This window comes from Solanum tuberosum, unplaced genomic scaffold (genome assembly GCF_000226075.1).
Source record: "Solanum tuberosum cultivar DM 1-3 516 R44 unplaced genomic scaffold, SolTub_3.0 scf00089, whole genome shotgun sequence".
NCBI lineage: Eukaryota > Viridiplantae > Streptophyta > Magnoliopsida > Solanales > Solanaceae > Solanum > Solanum tuberosum.
In genome coordinates, this window is record NW_006239012.1 from 1445880 (window position 1) to 1452153 (window position 6274).

The window sequence follows — 6274 nt, forward strand, 5'->3', positions numbered from 1 at the left end:
TTTGACTGAATATTTAAAATTTATTTCGCGTCAAGTTATTAAGGACATTCGAATGAAAGCAATCCATGCTATAGTACAGTAAAAGTTTCGTAAATTTAAATAATGCACAACTTAAATATATTTAAAAAATTATACTATAATTGATTTACTATAAATAAGTACAATAAATTTTGAAGAAAAGAATAATACGTATTAAATAAAAATTAATAAAAATAATAAAAATTACTAAAAACCTAATATAATTTGAGATTAAATTTAAAAATGTGATATAAATTATATTTATTATACTCTCAACAATTAATTTAATTTGAAATGGAGGGAATAAAAAATAATTTATTAATTTAATAATGTATTAAAGTAAGATGTGACAAAGAAACAACTTTTTAGGAATATTGATGCGCGTGCCTTTAGTATTTATTTATTGCAAGTCATTTATGTGTGAATTTGTATCTATATGTATTTATTTGTTTTATTAAAATCTGGCCAATATTAGTGAATTTGAAAAAAATTAAAATAAAATCTACTTTTGGACAACCCACCAAAGTCCAAAAGTGTGTGCAAAAAGTAATATATATTTCTAATTGGAGAAAAAAGAGGAAAAAACGAAAAAAGCAAACAAAATGGATCTCTTTGGAACGAGACCAAAATATGAACACAATTTTCCAGATTTGGAAGGTGAGGTCCCTCTTCCGAGTGTGGATGGACAAATATAATATAGGGATTCTATAAGCTTTTAGTGTCGATCTTCTCTAAGTTTCTGCGTGATTTGTCAATGGTGTGAGAGCTCTTTCTTTCATCTCTTTAGTAAATCTTCGATTGTCCTTTCTACTATGAATCTCTTCTGCAAAATTATGGTAAAGTTTATTTTACAATTTCAACATTTGAACATGCAAATGATAACATAGAATAAAATTGACTTTCTTCAAGCAGGTTAAGATTAATAGATATGGCATAAAAGAATTGATCGGAGTTGTTTTCAGATCTAGCATCGTTCTGTCAAAAATCCAATGTTCTGTGAAATGGTGAGTTAAATGTTTGACATTTTTTATATTGATCCTTCTTATGAGAACTTCCATTGAAGAATATATTAGCATGAAGTAGTTCTTATTTTGGATTTATTTTTATGAGATTTATCAGGTTATGTCTCCTTCAGATTTATTTGGGATCGTAAGATATGGGTTAATAGTTTAAATTTAATTTAAATTATAAAGTAGTAAATGCATGTTATTTCAAAGCTATTATAAACTTATGTTGATACAAATTTTGGTATTTTATTTGGAGATTCAGAGATTTCGTAAATGATAATCTCAGTTTTAGTTTTTCTAGCTAACCGGAGTAACTTGTACTTGACAATTTTTAATGTGAATTGTTTGTTTGAACTTTGAAGAAATTAGATTAGCTATGTAAGTAAAAAAATGAGAGTTCATTTCATGTTAAAAATTGCTTTATTTATAATTATATAAGGTTGTTATTATAAATAGTTAGGTCAATTTAAAAAGTAGATCTGATAAGTAGAAGCACAAGTTATTAAAAAGATATGATAAGTAGAAGGTATTTGATTGTATTTGAAATTAAATATTTATTAAATTGTGAGTTTAAGGGATATGTTGATTTAGAATTGGTAATGTATCCACAATATTGCACATTGTACAGGTTATTAAAAGCTATCGACATAGTTTTTTTGTATATATTATCAGAAAAAGTTATCATTTTCTTGTTCTCCAAATCATAATTTGGAAAAATTACCTTTATAATATAGAAACTTGTCACTTTTATTATTTTGAGAATGAGTAAAGTTAAAAATTAGTAAAGATTGAAAATGTGTGAAGTCTTATAATTTATTTGTACTTTAAATATGGATAAAACTATCTGATAACTAAGAAGTTTTATTTATTATTAATGTTTAATAGTAGTATTAATATATAGATTTGTGTAGTTTATGATAATTTAGATATATACAACTAATTTGAACAATGTTCTAATACAATTTCATTCTTAATGCATTACAACTGAATAAACTTTCCTACTATATTTTCATAAATGCTTTGTAATAAGTGTTTCGTAGATGACGGATAAGTTGATTATGGGAAGAAATTTTATCTGCTAGTGTATTGATGGCAAATATCAGTGATTATAGTGAGTTACTTAAGGTTAGTACATATCTACTATTGCATATTTCAAAGTAATTTGAACTTTCTTAATTTTTTTTTATTAATGTGTACCTGCTTAATGTTAACTTAATAAGTTAAAATACAGAAGTATTGAAATCTAAAACAGATATAACAGTTATTGTAACAAACACAACAAAAAATCTAGTATATATATAGAATTAAAAAAATACAAAGTATGTCAAATTAGATTTTGGAATACTTCTTTATATACTACATTTGTAGCTTCATTACTTATTTGCCCATCTTCATCGTAAGTAAGTATTTGTAATCCCTTTCTATCTGTCACTCTGGAAAGAGCCACATAAAACTGTCCATGCGTAAACAATGGCTTCTTCAGAAATAAGCCCATATGAGATAAAAACTGTCCTTGACTCTTATTGATTGTCATAGCAAATGATACAGTTATAGGAAACTGTCTTCTTTGAAACTTAAAAGGAATTCTAGAATCTGAAGGTGTTAAAGTCATTTTGGAATAAACACCTTCTGGCCAACCATCTGTCCAGATAAAACCTTTGCTTCAATTACTTGATTTCCAAGTTTAGTAACAATCAATCTAGTTCCATTACATAATCCTGCTGACTGATCAATATTTCTTAGTAACATCACTGGAACCCCAACCTTTAAAGTGATTGAATGATTTGGAACGCCAGAACATTTAATATTATTAAAAAATTCAGGAGTGTGTACATGTTCTAAAGCTAAATAAGTATGATCAGACCGGAAATTTTTATCAGATCTTAAATATGATATCTTAGGATTATGATTAAGGGTGATCATATACTGATTTGATTCAACCATATCAAGAGTTGGAGCAAGAATGACTCTTTGTTGAAGGTACTCGATATCATTGCAACTAGTGATGAAATCCAGTTAGGTACTTTCAACAATAGATGCTATTGGATCAGTATACTCATTTATTAGAAGATCATTTGGTATTAAAACTTTGTCTATTCCATGAATTGAACTTCCAATGCTACCATCCCCAACTTTCAAGATCCAATTGGAAAAATCTCTCAATTCTTCCAAATGTGTATCGTTCGCATTGCTTTGCAACCTCATATTCTTTGTTAGAGTCAATAGTTGACAATGTGGCCATAAATATGATGAATTTACAGTTGCATTAACAATATCTTGTCTGGTACCTTTTGGGATAACGGGTATACCAATTGGAAAATTTGCTATTTTGATCATACTTTATCTACTAGATAAATGAAATTCAGCAACAGGTTGTTTATAAGGAGCTTTACTTCACATATCACATAGTTTAAAAATAAGCTTTTGAAATATGTTGAGATAAGTCATGACCCTTTTGAAAAAAGTTGCATACTATTTTGAAAACCCATTTAACCTTTAATTTCTTTAGCAACTTCATGATTTTGCTATTAAAGTTTCTGAAGCCTAAGAAATTTGGTTTTAGCAGATTTTGTGAAACTATGAGTAGAATTGTATATGTTAAGGCAAGTAGTATTGCTCTTTTAGAGCTTGTCCATGAGATCAAAAATAAAAATCTTGATATTGAGCATCCTGTATGACCCTTCAAAGGGGTAGATATGGATCTTTATGTGGTAAGTGGTGGCTCTGGAGGATTTGTTGTTACACATCAAGTTTGTGAAGCAGAACTCAATGGTTTTTAAACATATATATTGAAAGAATGAAGATGAATTGCTTGTTGTTTGGTGAGTTTAAAAAACATGATTTTATTTATTGAACGCCATAATGGTGCAGTTTATATTGCTGGAACTTACTATAAGTGTGGATACTTAAGATACTTATAGGTGTTTTTTTTTTGGTCAAATTTGAGCTTTAGCATATCTGATTTCTATTCTGATTATATCAGCTCAGAAATTGGGATGGATCCACCATATTGTTCGCCAAAGTGTGGCATCTTTTTTAACACAAGGGAATAATGTATGTTTCTTAAATTGTACTCACGTATTTGTACAAATCGGCTAACAGTGTGTTGTTTACATTTTGTACGAAGTAAAGTTAAATTTAATGATCCTACTGTTACTAATGAATTTAAAAATATAAGTCACTTCATAGAAAATAAATAAATATATATATATAAATATATATAAAAGATAGATGATAGTTACAAGATATGTAAAAGATACAACTCCTTTAGACAACTCATCAGTAATAGAATGATGTTTTTAGAACTTGTCTGGGAGAGCCTCTCATATTTATAATCACATGATGAAATCAATCTGCAAAAATATTCATAACATATAGTTTCGATATTATATTTAGAATTATTATTAAAGAAAAGCATAATTAACTACCTTGCAAATGTTGAAGATACATGCCTAAATTTATACATAATTTTCTAACCTGTCTTTGAATTCATTAGGCTGATGTAGATTAGGATTAATCCAGATTTTGGTTTGATACCAACAACTACGTACTTAGTAGTTTTCTGATGATTGATATTATACAATGTCAAAATATTTATACAAAATAAATTTGTATTTTAAAATTGTGTTACTGAAATTACAATGTGTAAACCTCTAAATTTGTGAGCCTTCATTAATTGACAAACCACAATCAAAGGTTCATCTGTAGATTTCGTGAAATGTGGTTGTATTTGATCCGCAAGTTCAAAAGGAATTGAGAATCATCATAGGCTGTGTTTTAAGTGAAGGAGAGAGACAGGACTTGCTAGGAATTGAATCAATAGGCTCAGGGGCATGCCCCGTATCCGCTGCAAGAGAATCCGCTCTTTGACACATATATTAGACCGTACGATTCGGGTTCAGAGCGGAGTTTCAAGACAATAAAGAAGTGGTGCTTCTTTCTTGTACTCCAACTCAGTAGCTCATTCCGGATAAGCGAGTGAATTTCAAGCCAGTTCACCACATAACGTTGTTGACAGTCTATTTTTACTGTATTAATGAAATTTAATTACATTTTAATATATAAATGATAAATGAATATATATAATAATAAACTAAATTTCAAATAATTACTTATCATCTTCTAGAACAATATTGATGAAATAACTATTGTTATCTCCTTGCTGTATCTGTTGAATTGGTTGATATGAAACATGGCCAACAACATCTGCAAAGAAGATACATTAGTAATTTTGTAAATTTAAAAACTAATGAATGGAATAACATATCATTATTACCCAAAAGCTCTGTCTCATCAACGTTGTGATAAATTGTCAATTGGTCAAAGGTGCGGATATTGAATATATCCATGTGAAATGAAGGATCTTGAATTTCCTTAATATTTGTAGTCAAAGTGAAGTTAAGCTTGTGTTTGTGTGTTGTTGTCTTAAATTTCATGATGTTTGGGGCAACCACAAAGTAATTCATCCGAAAAACACCAAGTCATATAGAATTTCTCTGAAATGCTTAATTACAGACTTTCAAGTGATGCATGAATACGATCGCCCTGAAATAAAACAAAATATTGTTTTATGATAATTTATATCGAGTATATAAAAACTATTTGTATGAGTAGTACCTTTTCGTCCTGTAAAATTATCTCCAAAGTGTAAGGTATTTTTGGTTTGAATTTGTCAGGAACTATCCACAATCGAATAACACGAACTTTCAAGTTCCAGTGCATTGATTTGGATGTAATTTCTGAGATTGTGTGAAATTGCAAAGCCATGTATATTATTGAATATCTCCGAACAATCGCCGAACATTGTAAAGGTATGTAAAGTTATTTCTGAAAGATGTCTATATATAGTACGGAAATTTCAAGATGCAATGAATAATTGTAGTTTAAGTTTCCTTGTTTATTGGATGGTTATTGAGAAGTTATAAAAATGCTTGTATTTATCTGTAAAAATATATTTATTGTTTGGTATAAATTTTAAATACAAAATAATGATATATTAAAACTTCTTATGTATTATATATACTTATCATCTATCTTGAATAAATGGTTTATAACATATGATGTTACAAGCTATACTCATCATCTATATTTATTAAGTGGTTTATAACATATGATGTTACAGGAGAATCTTTTTGTATATATTCATTTAAAATTTATGCTTTTGTAATTAAAATTATGTATTTGTAGGTAGAAGATGTAATAGTAAAATAATAATCTATTTTTGTTTATTTAAAATATATTGTGTAACT

The 6274-nt window shown here is 27.9% G+C and overlaps 1 long non-coding RNA gene across 3 annotated transcripts; it reads left to right on the forward strand.

The window, feature by feature from the left end:
• The first annotated feature begins 615 nt into the window (after positions 1-615).
• LOC102604610 (uncharacterized) lies at positions 616-5970 on the forward strand. 3 transcript variants are annotated; one of them, XR_001473412.1, is made up of 4 exons: positions 616-854; positions 931-1022; positions 2056-2150; positions 5702-5970. It is a non-coding gene; the product is annotated as an uncharacterized lncRNA (long non-coding RNA). The 3 variants fall into 3 exon arrangements; XR_367313.2 differs by having other exon boundaries at positions 2066-2150; XR_367312.2 differs by having other exon boundaries at positions 616-777; positions 2066-2150.
• Positions 5971-6274: the final 304 nt, after the last annotated feature.